Below are 19,358 nucleotides of genomic sequence, written 5' to 3' on the forward strand. Positions count from 1 at the left end.
ACAGGTCCACGCTGTGCGCACATGAACGCTCTACTCTTCACTTTCAAACGCAAGGAGTCAGGTACAGAGTCAATTTATTTTGTTTGCTCATTGAGTGAAGCGGCCAGTGTTTAAGTTTCCAGGCCCCAACGCACACAAGCGACGTTCAGGCCTGCAACGGGTATTTTTTTGGTCATTTTAGTTATTATAAAGCCGGCATAGCTTAGGATTTACTAATGACTTTGATGATTTTGGTTTGTTAATGCTCTGCAAGTGACTGATGGACACTGAGGGTTTGATTTTTGAACTTTAAAGGGAAACTTTAATTGTAAGGTTTTGAGTTAAGACACATTCCTTATTTACTGTACATTGCTATACAGGTAAGTTGAGTTGTTTTAAGTTGTGTTCACTTCTTCAAGTGTGTTTATGGTTTATTTACAAATGTAAGGTATTTCATTTTACTAAATTCAGGGTAATTTCATTTGAAATATATTTTCATAAGTAAAAAGAAGAAAGACATTTACTGTTTCAATTCATTATTTCATTAACAGATTTCTCCTTGAGTAAAAGAAAGGTATAGTTACAAGGTATTTATAAGGGAACTCATAACTAATCCGATAACAACGACTACAGTTTTATCACCTTTTAACGATAAGAACTCAGGGCGTCCCATATTTGATTATTTTACATGATTTCGGATGTTTTGCCAGTAATGTAGGCAAAGGGGCGCTACACAAAATGGAGGCACCGCTGGGATGTTATGAGAATTTCTGAACTTATTTACCCTTGTTATAGTGTAACTCTGCACATTTTCATAGAAAGTTGAACTTTTTATTTATCAGTCATGGCTGATAGTAAGTGGCAGGCGGAGCTTAGCGAGTGGTGTGACACTGAAACTATTGATGTCACTCATGCTATATTAGTGGTAGGGGTGGGGAAAGATCTCGAAGTGGCCAAAATTGAAGAAGAGCTACACTCAGTCAGATGCTGGGGTCGTGTGAGGGGGACAAAGCCCTACAGTGATGGCGATGGCGTATTGGTTCTCTGTGAATGTAAAGAAGTCATCGACCCGAGTTTAGTTCCTCCTGAAGTCCGACCCAATGATGGCGCTATTTGGAAGATCATAACTCATGCTCAACAACCCACTACCTCTGCTCCTGCTGAAGACTTTTCAGTCAAGTTGCAACGGTTTCTATCGTCAGAGGGAAAGACCTTTGCCGATATTCAAAGCATGTCTTCCACTGATGAGTCAGTCTTACGTGCCATGGTCGACGTGGTCAGCCGCACTACCAGAAGTCAAACTGAGAGCCATGGATACCGCCGCTTGCGGATTTTCTCTGGTATCACTCCCACCCCAGCTGGAGAAGAAACTTTGGAATATTGGCTAGAACAAGCGACGTTGATGGTTCAAGAGAGTGAACTCACTGAACAAGAGAAGAGACGACGAATCCTGGAAGGCTTGAGAGGGCCTGCTCTCGAAATTGTCAAGTCACTACGCCTCAGTAAGCCAAGAGCCACAGCCCAAGAGTTTCTTGATGCGATGGACTGCGCATTTGGTTCTGCTGAGTCTGCCGAAGATCTGTACTTTTCTTTCCGGCTCATACAGCAGAAGTCTGGTGAGAAGCTGTCAGACTATGTTCGCCGGATTGAACCTTTTCTGGCCAAAGTGGTGAAGAAAGGAGGGGTCTCAGCTAATGAAAAAGACAAAGTGCGCGTTGAACAGTTGCTTCGTGGTGCAATTGACTCAGACTTGATGTTGCTTCAGCTACGCCTGAAGGAGAGACGTAGTACACCTCCCAACTTTCTTGACTTACTGTCTGAAATCAGAACCGAAGAAGAATACCAGCAAACACGAAAGAAGGTGAATGCACGTATTCGGAATGTTGCTGCTAGTAAAGACTTAGTCGATGATGATGTGGACATAGAAGTGCTAAAGGCTGATTTTAAAGCTCTGAAAACTCAAGTATTTGAAATGAGTAAGAGTTCGGCAAATGAAGGAGCTAGTGCTCCCGCACCTATGCTAATTCCGAGTCACTCAGGCAATGATAAGTCAGAGGCTGCTGCTTTACGAAAGAAAGTTAAAAGATTAAACAAAAAGTTGAAGTTCAAAGGAGAAAATACAACTGACCCTTCGGCTACGGTAGCCGCTATCGGGACTAAGAGCCTAAGTCAAGGTTCTAGGCAAGCACAAAGTCCTGGAGGTGGTGAACGCTTCTGCTACAGATGTGGAGAAGATGGTCATATCGCCACTCAGTGCTCATCTCCTGAGAATGAAAAAAAAGTCATAAAGAGACTCATAGCTTCGCTTAACAAAGCAAAAGGCAAGCAATCGAATGAGAGCAATCCAAACAGTGAGACCTTCAGCTGCTTCTCTAAAAAGCAGGAAGTATGCTCAAACGCAAATGCCCCGCTTCCCAAAGGTCTCATTGGTCCACCATCTACAGTGCAAATGAGAGTGAAAGGTAACCCATGTACAGCCATATTGGATAGTGGGTCCCAAGTAACTATCATTTTCCAGGAATTCTACGAAAAGCACTTGTCAGATATACCCATACAACCAGTCTCTGGATTGGCCATTTGGGGACTAAGTGATACAAGCTATCCCTACTCAGGATACATTGTAGTTGACATGCAGTTCCCAAAGGAGCTAACTGGAAAGTCAGAGACATTGTCAGTGTTGGCACTGATTTGCCCTGGGCCTAACACACCCGATCAGGTCCCAGTGATCCTAGGCACAAACGCTAATTTGTTCCACAGACTTGCTGACTTGTGTGGTCATCCAAAGAGTGAGGCTTTAGCCCGTGCCTTGAGAATCAACAACAACAGACAGAAGAGAGAATCAGTACTGCCTAACGCCAATGACACAAACACCGATGATTCCGTAGGTTTAGTGAAGTACATGGGCCCTAATGACTTGACACTTACCCCACAGGAAAGTCGCTGTGTACCATGTCAACTGGACCTTACTCAGCCAGCACCTAAAGGCATAATCGTGGTGGAGACAAGTGAAACTGTAGCATTACCTTACGGAGTGATGTTCCAGCCTGTAGTTGCTCCCGCTTCTGCCATTGATCCCAATTGCTTCTCTCTGTTGATTCAGAACGAGACCAAGAAGGAGATTACAATACCTCGAGGTACCCCACTAGGTACAGTTCAGTCAGCTGATTTGGCCAGACCTATTGTGAAAAGTCAAGATGCCGAAGAACTGGATCCAAGTCTGATAGACTTTGGGGATTCGCCTATCCCCAATGAATGGAAAGAGAGACTAAGGAGAAAACTCTGTCGTCGACGCAATGTGTTCTCACTCCATGAATGGGACGTTGGCTTAGCCAAAGGCGTTGAGCACAACATTCGTCTAACCGATCCCCGTCCATTCCGTGAGAGATCCAGACGCCTGGCGCCTGCGGACATAGAGGATGTGCGTAAACATCTCCGAGAGCTGTTAGACGCTGGAGTGATACAGGAGTCAAGGAGTCCATACGCTTCGCCTATTGTGGTAGCGCGAAAGAAGAATGGAAATGTGCGTATGTGCATAGACTATAGGACTCTGAATAGCAAGACAATACCAGACCAATACACCACACCACGCATCGATGACGCATTGGATTGTTTAGCAGGAAGTCGATGGTTCTCTGTCTTAGACCTTCGTAGCGGTTATTACCAAATCGCAATGGCGGAACAAGACAAAGACAAGACCGCATTCATTTGTCCTCTTGGCTTCTACCAATTCGAGCGTATGCCCCAAGGAGTGATGGGAGCTCCGGCGACGTTTCAACGTCTGATGGAGAAGGCCGTTGGAGACATGAACTTGCTACAAGTCCTTGTTTATCTGGATGACTTAATCGTGTTTGGTGCTACGCTAGAAGAACATGAGGAGAGACTCATGAAAGTTCTCGATCGCCTTGAGGAGGTAGGCCTAAAAGTGTCTTTGGACAAATGCCAGTTCTGTCAGCCCAGAGTCAAGTATGTTGGCCATATTGTCTCTGCTGATGGGATTGCGGCAGATCCAGCTAAGGTCGAAGCTGTAACCCAGTGGCCACAGCCTACTGACCTTAAGTCACTGAGGTCATTCCTTGGTTTCTGTGGTTATTACCGCAGATTTGTGGCGAACTACTCCTCAATCGTTAAGCCCTTGACAGATCTGACCAAAGGGTATCCTCCGGTGAGGAAAGGCAAGAAGCCTACAGTCACAAAAGATCATCAGTACTTCAAGGAGGCCGAACCTTTTGGATCACGATGGACTGATGCATGCACAAAAGCTTTTCGTGACATTATCCGATGCCTTACCAATGCGCCTGTGTTAGCGTTCGCAGATCCTAACAAGCACTATGTGTTGCACACCGACGCTAGTCTCAAAGGTTTAGGAGCAGTCTTACACCAGGTTTATCCTGAAGGTCTCCGTCCTGTTGCATTTGCCAGCAGAGGATTGACTGCTGCTGAGCAGAAGTATCACATTCACCAGCTCGAGTTTCTAGCGCTCAAGTGGGCCGTGGTAGACAAATTTCATGACTACCTATATGGTGTGAGATTCACGGTAATGACTGACAACAATCCGCTCACATATGTGCTGACAACTGGGAAACTCAACGCAACAGGTCACAGGTGGCTTGCAGCACTAGCCATGCATGACTTTGAAGTCAAGTATCACCCTGGAAAGGTGAACATTGGCGCTGACTTGCTCTCACGTAACTGGTCTGATGTTGAAGCAGAACCCTGGAAGAAACTGTGTCAGGGTGATGTAAAAACACTTTGTAGTCAAGTGCGGGCACAAGATATGTGTATGGCTGAAAGACTGGGAGTTCCTGTAGAGGGTATTCCTGAGCTCTATTGTTTTGCAACCCACCTGAATGGTGGACAACTAGAACGGTTAACCCCTGACGACTTGCAAAGGGCCCAGCTCAAAGACCCTGTTCTCAAAACAGTAAGAGAGGCCTTGAACACAGGTCGCTGGCCATCTCATGTTACTGATGCAGAAGTTTCTTTGTTGAAACGGGAGAGAACCAAACTGAAGATTGAAGACGGATTACTCTACCGAGTGAAAATCAAAGCTTCTGGTAAACAACACCGCCAGCTGCTTTTACCCGAAGAGTTCAGAATACAGGTGTGTCGTGCATTGCATGATGACATGGGACACTTGGGTGTAGAGAGGACTGTAGAACTAATGAGAGAAAGGTTCTACTGGCCGAAGATGAGTCACACTGTTGAGACATACATAAGCAACTGTGGGAAGTGTGTCACATGGAAGAGTCCATGTCCACGAGCTGCTCCATTACACCAGATCACTTCTGCAGGACCTATGGAACTTGTATGTATCGATTTTCTTTCACTAGAGCCAGACTCCAGTGGAGTTTCTAACATTCTTGTGGTGACTGATCATTTCAGTCGCTATGCACAAGCTTACCCGACTAGAGATCAACGAGCAGTCACTGTTGCCAAGGTCTTGGTTGAAAGGTTCTTTGTTCATTATGGTCTTCCAGCTCGAATTCATTCGGACCAAGGGCGTGACTTCGAGAGCCGGTTGATTCAGGAGCTTCTGAGAACCTTGGGAATCCGTAAGTCACGGACGACACCCTATCATCCTCAGGGTGACCCACAACCGGAGCGCTTTAATAGGACGCTGTTATCTATGCTGGGAACCCTGAGGGATACCCACAAACGTCAGTGGAGTCGTCATGTGAGTCAGTTAGTACATGCGTACAACAGTACCAAGAATGATGCTACAGGGTTTTCACCCTACTACATCATGTTTGGCAGAGAGGCCATATTGCCAATTGATGTATGTTTTGGTACTGATGACCAAGAACCAGTTAGTCATTCACGTTACGTGGAAGATCTCAAAAGAGACTTAAAGAGTGCTTACGAGTTAGCTACCAAGTCTGCAACTCAAGTTCATGTGAGGAACAAGAAGAACTATGAGAGAGCTCTACGCAATCAAACCTTAGTCAAGGGTGATCGAGTGCTCCTGAAGAACTTGGGGTTGCACGGGAAACATAAGTTGCAGAGTAGGTGGAACTCTTTACCTTATGTGATCATGGAAAAGCTCCCTGATTTGCCTGTCTACAGGGTGAAGCCTGAGAGTGGGATGGGGAAGCTGAGAACTATTCACAGAGACAATGTTTTGCCTATTGGAAGTTTGGTGAGGGTTTCTGAAGACTCAGATGTTCAACAGCAAACCACAAGACCTGTGACTAGGAGTCAGAGGAAGTCAAGGACACGTCAACCACATGGTACGAGGCCTCAAGACAATGCAGGTTATTCGCTGGATGGAGAGTCTAGTGATCCTGAGTCTGAATATCAGCTTATGTGCAGATGGAGGTCCAAATCTGAAGATCTTGAAGATCCTGTCGCAGAAAGAGATTGTGAGTGTGAAATACAGAACACTGCTGCGCAGGACAGTGCATCTGATCATGATGAAGAGTCCGAACATGATGTGATGTCAGAAGCCATAGCAGACTCTAGCGATGGTGAAAGTGATGCTGGCGATGAGGTAGAGACGCCTGCTGAACTAACAGGTAGTGCAGAGCTTGAAAGACCTTCTCCTGTTAGGGTGACTGAGGAAGTCCGACCTCAGAGACATTCCCTTAGACGTGAGAAGAGGTCTATTAAGCCTGTTGTTAGACTGACTTATGATGAGGTAGGGAAGTCTAAAGACCAGCCTTTGACTATAGTACATAGGGGTGTAGTCATAAAGATTGGTTGAGGGAATTTTTGTTTCACTTTTCTGTGTTATTGAAATTATGTTTTCATTCATGTTCATGGGAATTAGGTTTCATAGGGACATGTAAACCATTTGAGTGGGGGAGAGTGTAACCCGTGTTATAGTTTGGGTTCATTCATTTCAATTTATGTGGAGGTTAAATATTTAAAAAAGGGTTAAGATGTTTAAAAACGTTTAAAAAAGCAATTTCCAAACATTAGTAATATTCCTATGTCCAATGCCTTTGTTATGTACAATTTTGTATTTTCTTTCTGTATTTAATAATTGCCAAATTATTTTACTAATTTCTATTTGGTTAGGGATACTGATCTTTGAACTGTTGCGCAATTGGAAGGGGAGGGGAAAAAAGAGAGAGTTCGACGGAGGGGGGTGAAGGAGACAGTCTGCTCGATTGTTCCTCCCAGTTAGCATATGCTAAGCAAAAACTTTTCCTAGCTAAGGAAAGGCAGCTGCAGTCAAGTGTTCGGCCAGGACATTTATAAAAGCAGTGGACTTTAGTTATGTGCGGTGGGATACTTTTTCTCTGTTTTTCAAGAAGTCGCAGCTTGGACTGTTGTGAAAACTGACGCGACACACGCGAGAGCACGCTAAGCTAAGAGACAGCGAGGAGGGTTGGCTACCACGTTGGTGAGCTACACGACTGCTGTTCTTTGTGGACTTGGAGACGAGAATCGTTTGGACACCGGAGGAGTTGCGGTTTCGTTTGGAAAAGACGACCAAGATCGACTACACGGTGGGGACCGAGAGATTCAGTGCTGCGGGAGTCCATGCAGGAGACACGTGCAGAGCCACGAGCCACGACAGGTCCACGCTGTGCGCACATGAACGCTCTACTCTTCACTTTCAAACGCAAGGAGTCAGGTACAGAGTCAATTTATTTTGTTTGCTCATTGAGTGAAGCGGCCAGTGTTTAAGTTTCCAGGCCCCAACGCACACAAGCGACGTTCAGGCCTGCAACGGGTATTTTTTTGGTCATTTTAGTTATTATAAAGCCGGCATAGCTTAGGATTTACTAATGACTTTGATGATTTTGGTTTGTTAATGCTCTGCAAGTGACTGATGGACACTGAGGGTTTGATTTTTGAACTTTAAAGGGAAACTTTAATTGTAAGGTTTTGAGTTAAGACACATTCCTTATTTACTGTACATTGCTATACAGGTAAGTTGAGTTGTTTTAAGTTGTGTTCACTTCTTCAAGTGTGTTTATGGTTTATTTACAAATGTAAGGTATTTCATTTTACTAAATTCAGGGTAATTTCATTTGAAATATATTTTCATAAGTAAAAAGAAGAAAGACATTTACTGTTTCAATTCATTATTTCATTAACAGATTTCTCCTTGAGTAAAAGAAAGGTATAGTTACAAGGTATTTATAAGGGAACTCATAACTAATCCGATAACAACGACTACAGTTTTATCACCTTTTAACGATAAGAACTCAGGGCGTCCCATATTTGATTATTTTACATGATTTCGGATGTTTTGCCAGTAATGTAGGCAAAGGGGCGCTACATAATAAGCCCCATTGATCTGACAGAAATTCTACATTTTACTAGGAGTGCTGCATACATACAATAATAAGTAATAAAGATAAGAGAATGTGCAATGTCATTCCTACGCTTATGGCTGACTCCCTGCTGGTGAATATGGTTTAATTGGTGTGTGAAATGTTGAGTGGCAGTTGGTGGAAAAGGAGGCAGGAGGAAGGCTGACTGCATACTGAGAAGCTTAATGCTTTGTGATGGGCAGAGCCCGCTTTGACCTTCCTGCTTTGGGGCCCAGGGCTGACTTGTTACATAATCACTTGATCACAACTTTCACATACAAAGTACTTCAAGACTGGATGCCAACTGTTTAAACTTCCCAGAAGTGTTTGGTGAGATCTAAGGATTTATCTAAAGTGTACACCGAATTGTATGAATGTTTCTGTGTATCACAGGGGATTTCTGTCTGAATTAAGTAGTTCCACTGAAGGGAATCACAATCGTTGGAGTCCATCAGAAAAGTTGCACAAACTGGATTTACACGGGGTATATTTTAGAAAAAATGATGCTGTATGTAAGACAGAACTGTAAAACCATAATTTTCTTATGAAGTTTTAGAAAGACTCTTTGCTATGTGCCTCAAACAGACAAACCAAAAGATGGACTTGTTTGGTCACAGTAAAACTCAACTTGTTTGGCAAAGACCAAAGAGCTGGGTTTTAGAAGACCCTTGTACCAAATGCAAAGCTCAATAGTGAGGTAATTCTGTGTGAAAAAGTCAGTGTTTATTGTTCACTTGTTTTCTCAATACACTCAAAAATTATTGTTATCTGAAATCTTCTGTAGCTCAGCCAGTCAAGGTTGGATCCACATGTGGCTCAGAAAACACTGCTGAACAGAAACTACACTTTGAAACATCAAAAATACATAAATGTAGGTCTTAAACAGAAAACCGCAAAGCTGTTGTGACAGACTGTAGCAGCAGCTGTAACCATTTACTTTTTTATTCAAAAGTAATGTTTTCATCAGTGTTGTCATGCAAATCAAAATATTAAAAAAATAAATAAAATAGATCTTATCTGCAATGACTTTTACTAGATATTGGTCTTTTTTGCTTTTTTTAATTAAATATTGTGTCTCATCAAACTGTGTACAAATCATTAGTCATTCTGCTCCACAACCTTGAAGCTTCTTAATAGTTTTAGGGCCGTAAACGTCTTGTTTGCATCGCATATAAAAATCACAAATGGCTCAAATGGAGACTTTAGACCTTTAGAAATGCCTAAGTTCTCAGACATACAGTATGCTGTATTTTGATTTCACTGTTGTGAAAAATGGAATCAATCAGTATCTTTTGGATCATCTAACATTAAACTGAACACAAGCAATTTATCACTTGGGACTATATAAAATAGGTGGAATGATAATGTTTTTGCTCGTGTCTTGCCATCAACTGATCAAATTTAACCTGTCTATTAGTTATCAAAGTAACTTATAAACCACTGGACGGATTTTAAAAAATCTTAAGAAAGAAATCAATGGGCGTACATCTACAACTTATTAACTTTTACAGTCAGCCCAATTCAAGACGGCCACCACACGTAATCAACATTAGCTAAGACCAAATTGGCTATAACTTTGTCAAATTTAGAGATTCTCAGTGGAGATTTGGTCTAGTATTAGCTGAGAGCTATCCAACACATACCCTGGGCACTAACAGACCTCACAGGATCTGAACTATTGCATGAGATTGGGCTTAATGCTATTTTTTTAGGCTTGAAAAAATGGTTATAACTGACCCTTCCCATCATAAGATGATCTTAGTTTAAAACTCTGGCATGGAGGGCGGTAAGCAATATGTATTCCCTCAAAGAGGGCTACAAAGTTTAGTCATTTGTTTTTTGTTTTTTGTTTTTCCTTTTTCTTGTTGATTTTTCCATGCTGTGGCTCATCATCATCATCATCAACCGCTCCCTCTCCCAGTCTGCTCATCATTTCATTTATTTAATTACTTTTTCCACAGCAGGGCGACACTTTGCTGTGCACTCTTTTAAAGATTTACCAACTTTGACATCAATTTACTTATCTGTCCCAGTGCTTCACCTATCTGCTCACTCTCCGTTCAGTCGGTGGCCTCTCCGGCAAAGACAAAAACCTGTTCGTCCACTTACCGCTGATCAGTCACTTTCCAATATTCTCTGCAGACAGCTTCCTTTTTTAACTCTGCTCAACTGTGAGTCAGTAACTACCTGGAGAAAGCCTGCTGTTGCCTGAAGACACTTTACTCCTGCCTATACCAAACATATTACCTACCTGCTGAGCGGCAACTTTAATAAACTTGTTAAACTTTCTGTTACTGGAGGGCTCTTCTGTTGGTTATTACTTATTTCATTATTTGTTTGTGCTAAACATTTACTTCAAATTGATTCATTTTGGTATTTGAGAGCAACAACCTTTAAATGCTGCAGGCAAATTACTTTTTAAGATGCTACTTCGGCTTAGAAAAATAAATAAAAAGATCTTTGTTCTAGGTAAATTATTTTTTTTTTCAAATGTTTTCTGGAATTTTAATAAAAGAAAGCACTTAAACAAAAGGTATTGCAAAGTCGTTTCAAAGCTTCTTTTTTAAACAGGAAGATGTGCATTTTTACCAAATTGTATATTATTTTAAAAGACTGTGTCTGCAAACAGACAAAAAAATGTGTGTTTCAATGGCAGCAGAAAGTTGGACGTCATTTTAGTAGTGACATTATTACCTCACATGAGAGAATCTTTTCAAAGAAAGAGGAATATATTACTACTGGCTATTTATGTTTGAATTTATTTTTCAGGTCATTAGCTCCTGGACTTCCACTGTCATGGTTTCATGTTATAAATTGCTAATGTCATTACTTATTTAACGCTTGGCACGTTGATGTGTTTGGCTTGCTTTCTTTTTTGTTTTCAGTGCTGAAGATGAGAATAACGGGAGAACCCTCAATCTGACGCTGTGAAAGAACAAACATTGTTTCTATTTGTTTGGTTTTTTTCCACACAAACAAACACCAAAAAGAAGCATTATGCTGAAAATGCCTTTTTTGTGCTTGTTACAATAAATGAATTTGCTCTGCCGTGTTTTTTAACAATTTAATCAAAAAGCCGCGGACAATCAAACAATGACAGCTGAGATATGACTCCCAAACCAACGTGGCTTTTTGAACTGGTGCTATGTGGATTTGTCAGTAATCAATATCCTACCTGCAGTAGAAATCATTAAAAGCATCCTCAGTTTAGAATATTAGGCAGAGTCACGCTAATGGGACCAAGACCAAAGTAGATTTTTTTCTACCCTAAAACAACTTTTTTTCTCAAAAATTACACAGCAGTTCATACAACTGCTATCTTATAAACCTTTACAATGTATTAATTAAATCATGTTTGAATTAAATTGGTATTTATATAAAAGTCTATGATTATTCACTCACAAGACTGAGTCAGTTTTATGTGTAATGTTGCAACAACAACCTGGTCAAAAAACTATTTGATAAAAAACTAATGTGGTGTAAAAACTAATATTAGTGGTACAAACAAATATATTTTTACTCTGTCTTGTTTCCCTGTCCGATAGTTACTTTGCTCGTTTATGCTTGAGAAATGAGCTGTGTAATGATCTATGCAGGCAACTTGTGTTGCAAAGCGGAACGTGTTAGGAATAATGTGCAAAATAACAATTTGATGAACAAATAAGATGGCATTAAAAAAAACCAAATAAATTAGTATTTGCTTAAATTGCTGTGAAATCAGATTGTTTTTTTCTGCCAGATCATGCATTAATGTTTTCTAGTTTTGCAATTTTAAGTTTAACGGTAGGTTGACATAGTATTCAGGGTAAAATATCCAAAAACTTTTAATAACCATCTAATGTAAAAGTAGTGGTGTTGTAAACTGTTTTGCACAGTAATTCCTTAAGAAGGAAGTTGTTTTAAGATGGCAGAAATCAAGGGAACTGGCACAACTGGGACTAACTTCTGCCTGATATTCCATTTATTTCTCCAGTATTAGTATAAACGTTTCTGGCTTCTTCATTTGTCCAAATATCTGTCTTTTAGTTCATTACATGTAGAACCTAGGCGCATATAGGCAGGCAGCTAAAGGAACCTCAGTTCAGCAGTTGACTATTATGGAAACAGTAAAAAAAAAAAATACTTTGCAGTCTATCTAGAGCAGACAGCAAATACCTTGTAGGGCAGAATTAGAACAGACTCGGAAGTAGAATCAGTCATATGTAGCTAAAGTTATTCAGGTATAAAAGGTAAGTTGATGTAAGATCAGTTTACATTATATTTAGAAAGGCAAAATGACTCAATTCTGACTCAGGATCTGATAGGAATAAAAAGTTTATTACAACATGTACCTGACTGAAGAAAGTGAGGTAGGTCTGAAGTTGTTGTCATCGGAGAGGAAACAAGTATTACTTTTTGTTTCTTGACTACACAAGATAGGATGAATGCAATCAGATTTGTTTAGCTTACTTTTTGTTTCCTTTTCAGACACAAGAAGAAGAAGAAGAAAGGAAGGAAGGAAAGAAAAAAGAAGAAGAGGCAATGAGGATCCTGACATTCAAGGTGTGGTGGAGAGTGGGCAGGCAGGTAAATTGAAAATTAACATTTTCTTTGTAGGGAACGATCAGCCAGATGGAGTGACTTTCTATACATTCATATTTAGGGCAGGAGGGAACAAGAAGCACTGAGAGGAGAAAGACAAGCTCAGCTAAGTATCAAGAAACACTTGGAATCAAAGATAAGGATTTCCACAAGTGTTGAGGCCACTGTGATCACTAAGCTAATGGTATGATTCGAGGCTGAGGGGTGGTACGATCTGACTTTTTATACAGCTGAAGGTTGATGAGATCGCTGGTTTCAGGTGAGAATGCTGAAATAGTTGGAGTAGACCACAGATTCAGCTGACCTACTGGCTCCACCTAGAGTAAAATGGAAGGAAATGGAGCAAAAAATGGGAAAATGTAGTTGGACAAAGGCATGTTTTGCTTGCTGTTTCTTATTGGGAGTTCGAATAAATCAATTCCTCAATCAAGTGTTTCCTTGAAGAATAATCCCGAAAAGCAGATAAGCTATTAATTCCTGACGACAACTCTAAAGAATGCGATTGCAAAGCATATGAACTCTCCCTTTAAGCTACGAGGAGAAAGGATTTTAACATAAATGCATTTTTGAGAACTCAGTTTACAAGAAACCACTAAGATTGCTGTATGAAACCTATGATGCTATCGCCTGAATGACAACAACCCTGTCTATTGTCTCCAGCATCCACTTAATAGCAATTAAACTAATTCAATAATTGAAGCTGAGAAAGCAATAGATTTTTAATGAAAGCTGAGATTTATAAAGTGCAGCACAATGTCTGTTGACTCATTAATAGACAAAAGCGAAATGTCTCTGAAATTACTTTTCCTATACAACTCAATTCTTACCTGTCAAAATTTAATTACATCTTTTTAATTGGAGTCGGGAAGATGCCACAGTCAATTCTAATATTTTAATAAATGACACAGAATGGTTGTCAATGAAGTCTTTTTAGATATTCTTTGTGAAAAGGCTGACAAGGTGAAAAGTGTTTGTAGATAACTTGAACTGTCACATCTTAAACTGTCAGTCAAGGTATAACAGCAACATTTAATGTTATGAATATTTCGCAGACTCCAGACTTTCGCAGACTCCTGTGGCAGCGGGCGATAGCGAGGCACAACAAACGAAACCTCCATTTCAGATATCACGGAGGAGCCTCAATGCTTTTACTGCCGTTAATTACACAGCTGCAGTTTCATACCTGAGACGACCTCCTACAGGGGAAGAAGCGTTAGGCAGCATGTCTTCTGTTAGTTTACTGCCAATATTTACAATTAACCACCTTACAGAAAGCACAAACGGGCCTGATTGGTGTGTCATTAGTTTAGCAAATAACAGTTTACTGTCCCACATGTCTGAGTTGTTTAATTAGTAGGAAAAAAATAGCAGCAGGGGGAAACACACAGGATGTGAAGGTTAAATGGAAAGGTCACTTGTTTGCATGCTAAACTCGTTTTAATTATTTACTTATTTTTCTGCAGCTACTATATTTGATCTAGATGCAGTGTTCGTATACCACATCAGTCACATCATATCAACCAGTAGACAAGAGCAGTTTTGAGCTGGATTGTATTAAATGATGTACAATGTTCATATTGGTTTTCAGGGCTGTATTAATTAGTTGCAACAGTTTGATTCCGCCATAAAGACTTATGATACGCAAAAGGGAAAAAAAATGTACAAAAATTAACAATTTAGCATGGGAGAAAATTTCCACAGCATGAAACGAAACAGAAATAACTTTGAAATGTCATCTTTAATGTAACTTATTGAGACGCAAACACATCCTGACAAGATGATTTATGGAAGATTTTTGCGGATCAATTCATAAAGGTCACCTTTTTCTATTTCTATGAGTAAAAAGGAAATGAGAAAAACAAGGTAGATGAGAAATCTTCAGTGCAGGGCTAAGCCTGATTTCTGAAGGCAGAATTATTTACCGATGTTCACCAATTACATGACAGATAATTAGGACTGTCTTTCATTTGTCCCCTTACGAAACATCGCATAGGGAGTTCCACCTGCAACATAAAAAACAAGTTTAAAATGAAACAAAATATATAAGGTAAATGTGGGTTTAAGGGCTTTTAAGCATAACCCATATGTGCTATTTGGCTGAGGAATGTTAAATGATATCCTGTGAGGTGCACAGGATCTGCTTAGGAGTTGTTTTTGATTCTCTTTATGCTGTTGAGTTATTGCACCTGTTCAGAAGAGTCCAAACTATTGAGCGGTGAAAACATCTAAACGGATTACATCAAGTTGATAAAGAAACTCTTCAATTATAGAGCATAAAAGAGAAATAAAAAAATTCTTCAGACTTAATTAAAGACCAGAGATATTTTCTAAATGCAACATTTAGACAGTGTTAGGTAGTTTGAAGGTATATTCTCAGTCTCTGAGGATGTGGTAATTCTAGCAGCTTGAAAAAAAAAAACATCAGGATTTTTTTGTTTAATCTTTAAAGACATTTCCTCCTATTTGAGGAGCTTCCTCAAATCCTGCAATGCTCTCTCTAACTTGGACAAGAAGCTAAATTTCTTCAAGAATCTAACAAGAAATCCATTTGTGAGAATAGCCACAAATTTTTTGATTTGTGGCAGAATACTACTAGGAGACTTTAGCGTGCACTTAAGTGAGGTTTTTCCTGATGATAAAAGATGTTTTTTTATTGTGGATTACAAGTAGTAAAGTTTAAGAAAAGACAATAGTTGCGACGTTCATAATTAGTTTTCATAACCACTCTCAAAAACAATTGAGACAATTAACTATCTCCTTTAAGTGTCAGCGTTATCAACAACTGTTTCATGTAAAACTAAAGAGATAAAAACATTTACAAAAATGGCTTGGAAAGTTTTGACAACTGTCAAAGGTATTTTCCTTTTTAGTTTCCATCAAATAAATTAAATTTCCTTGTGCATTTCAGTTGTTTTGTCGTTGTGTTTGTTTATGCTTGGTTTCAGTTAATCGATTTTTATCAAACGAACCTCTCTGGAACTGTTTTGATGTTTAAGCCTGTTTTGCCCGTCAAGGCTTCACCTTGAGTTTTCGTTATCATTTTCCCCTTTTTGTTCAAGCTTTTGATTTTTTTTTAATCTTTTAAGCTATCTTTGTTGGTGGCATGAAAACCGGCTGGTAAAATTTAAATAAGAAAATGTTCATTAAAATAAAACTCAGGGTAGCAAAGGCTGGCCAGGAAACAAACTGGAACCAAAGGCGGGTGCAGAGTCCAAGCCGTCAGAGTCCACCTAGATTAAAATCTAATTAACAACAAGGACGGCAAAACAAACAGGGAGTGAGAATATTCTTATATAAAACGATAGTGAAAGGGTCTGTACAGATGACTGGTGGAAACAGACAGGCAAAAAAGACCTAAGTGACTTCAAAACTAGAAAAAAAGAATGAAAATATCAATAAAATATCACCACAGAATGTACACAGACAAAAAGGGAAAATAAAAGAAAGACAAGGGGGATTGGAAACCACTTTAGATTCAGCAGCAGACATGAAATAATGACAATAAAACCCAATATTAAAGATGTAATCTGAAACCCCCTGGTGAGCGAGTCAATCTGTGTGGTATTAGGTCCATGGGATCAGTATTGATTTAGTTTTTTTTTAGCACTCAGTTAACTTTTTTATCTTTGCACCTGAACTGATTATTGTTCCATGTTCAGTTTGGTGGATAATAGCTCTCTGGTGGTCCATGCCTCCAAAGATAGCACGCGCTATTGCTGCTTGTCAATCTGAAGGGGAAATATCAGGCCATGTCTACATAGGATTGTATTTTGCTTTAACTTTGCAAAATAGTCCAAACTTTGGGGCAAAGATATTATTTCAAGGCACATTCCATATACAGCAGGGAGTGATCAATTACAGAAAAGAGCGGGAATTGATTTGTCTGCAGAAACACAGAGCAATAAAGTTAGATTGTTTTCAAGACCTCTGCAATGAGACCCTGTCTGGAAGAAGGTCACAGGGCCCGAAATGAATCTTTGCCCTTTTTTGTTTTCAGGTTTGCTGTCTGAGTTAGTTTCTAAAAGGAAATAACTGCACACCACAACATCAAGTTCATTTCACCTTGGAGTGTACGAAAAGGGCTGTTTTAAAATGAATTGTTGTTGCTATGAATAACTAGGATGTATGTTGTGGATAGATTTACATTTATCAGGAAAGAAGTAATCATTCTGTGGACATAAACTGCATGTTCCTACAATGTAATTTGGTGCGAGGGTGTTAGTTTAGCTGTGTGAATGCTAACGCTACTTCACAAACTTTGAGGTATTTTAACCATTTATGTATAAAACAAACAAAAATACTGTTCACATCTATTGCTAGGGACAGGTGGTTGGGAGAAGGAACCCAAAGAAGCAACAGGACACTCCGGCACACTAATTTATCGTCAGTTCATCAAAATTTTCATTATAACTGCAAGAAATGTCATCAGTGTATCTGTACCACTTTAGATGTATATTTAACACTGGGTTAAAATAAAAGTCCTTTTAGTCATCAGATGGTATTTTGAAAGTAACTTTTTTTAATACAGTGATAAACATACATCTGTCTAATGTCATTAAGAGATACAGATACTTTGATGATATTTTACGCATTTATTCATTCACATATCAAAATGTTCGGCCCAATCAGGATTAGTGTGCTAAGACTTTTAGTATTTGTAACTTTTAAACGTTTTGAACTGTTTAACTTTATTTATAAAATAATTTCCCAATAGAACTACATTCAGATCTCTTCAATTCATTTTGGAACTATACAGCATACTTGCTCTATTTTTGTCTTTAACTTTGCCATTTAGGTTTCTTCAATAAAATTCAGAATTCTTCAGCAGGCAGCATTCACACTGCATTTTAGCAGCAAACACAGATTTCTCTACTTAGTTTCTTTTTCATTGTTTAATGTAACGATGCTCCTCTCACACTTGAAAATTTACTTCATGCTCCACCCAAGACTCTTTTTGGTTACGTTTGATTCAGTTAGTTTTCTTTTCACAATACTCTCTCTTCTACATAATATTCATGTCCAGACGTCATCACCGGTCTTTGTTATCTTGTCACTGGTTTAGAAAGGGGTTCAAAATGAAAGACAACTGTCTGCCTGCCAGGGTTTGAAGGCGGGCAGTTTTTTTGCTTGAATGGAAAAAAGAAGCAGTCATTTTGCTGTCACTGTTACGCTGCTTTCGCGGCTTTATTTAGCAGCAACACCTGCTAAAAGTGAAGTAGTCAGTTTCTAGTTTTTCAGATGTTCTCTCCTCATCATGGGAAAACAGTTCTGTTGCCAGCAGGCATGTAGATAAAGACTGCTGGCAGTCCTCAGGGCACTGGCCTTGGTCTGTTTAGAGACAGTGTGCGAAGATGAGTGGGAGTCTTTTGCAGAACATGAAACAAACCTGTTCTCTGCCTCTCTCTGCGCGCCCCTTCAGCTCATTATGCCTGTTTTGGAGCCTGGCCCTCCATAACTTCCTATACATGTGAAAAGCACCCTTAATTACACCCTTTCATGCTTTCATCTTCCTCTGCATATATGATTAATTAACCACAACCTTCAATGTCACTTCATTCCTCTGGGTTTTTGCTTCATTATTTTAGGCTTGCATTATTAAATGTTGTTTATATAGGGGACAGTTATACCAGGGTTCTTACGCTGTTTGGCAATTAAGTGTTCTGGTGCTGCATTCAAGAAATCCAACAAATCAGCTTATAAAAGCTCTCTTTGTGCTGTACGATTACTTGAGGTGGGAGGCTTAAGATACACTACAAACCATTTTCATTACCCATAATCATTCGGAGGGCTTCTTCCAGTGTGAGCACTGAAAGTAGAGGTTATCAAATTAAAATAAAAGTATTTATATGACACATTGAAGAACAATGTGCTGCCTGCAAAACAGTAAAAAAAATATATACCAAACACAAGAGACCAAAATGTGTTAACACAAAAGATAAAACCATTAAAAGTATGCAAAATGACAGGATCGCAGGGTAATTTTGTCCAGAGAGCGAGACCAAAACCAGACACGGAGACAACAGCTGAAGGTAAGTGTGTTTATTTACAAGGTGACTTATATACAGTGCGTGCTTCGTGGTAGGATCTGGAAAGCAAGAGGAACAGGGTGAGTCTCGGGCACCAATCCTACTATCAGCTGAGCACTGCAAGATGGTTTAATTCTTGTTCTTTTGATCTTACAGGTCCAGGAGGTGTCCAGTGGCGAGGAGGAGATGAAGGAGGCGTTTAGGTGATCCAGGAGTTGATAAGCCAGTAATCCTGTCCAGGTGAGTATCCAAGTGTCCGAGGTAAGTATCCGTGAACCCACAGCTCCGTGACGTGGCAAAGAATCTATAAACAAGAGGCATAGAGAACGTAGTCAAAAAGTTACCAATCTTGGTTAGAAACAGTGGCTGCGAATCTAACCCAGGAGGTTCGATGCTCCAGCGAAGGTCTGGTCTCAACTGGAGGCTTAAGTACTGGCAGTCCTCATTATCCTGATCTGGATCACCTGTGAAAGTAGGAACTAGAGGAGCCGCCCCAAGGCGGGGCTAA

The sequence above is a fragment of the Kryptolebias marmoratus genome, linkage group LG14, assembly GCF_001649575.2.
Source record: "Kryptolebias marmoratus isolate JLee-2015 linkage group LG14, ASM164957v2, whole genome shotgun sequence".
Lineage (NCBI taxonomy): Eukaryota > Metazoa > Chordata > Actinopteri > Cyprinodontiformes > Rivulidae > Kryptolebias > Kryptolebias marmoratus.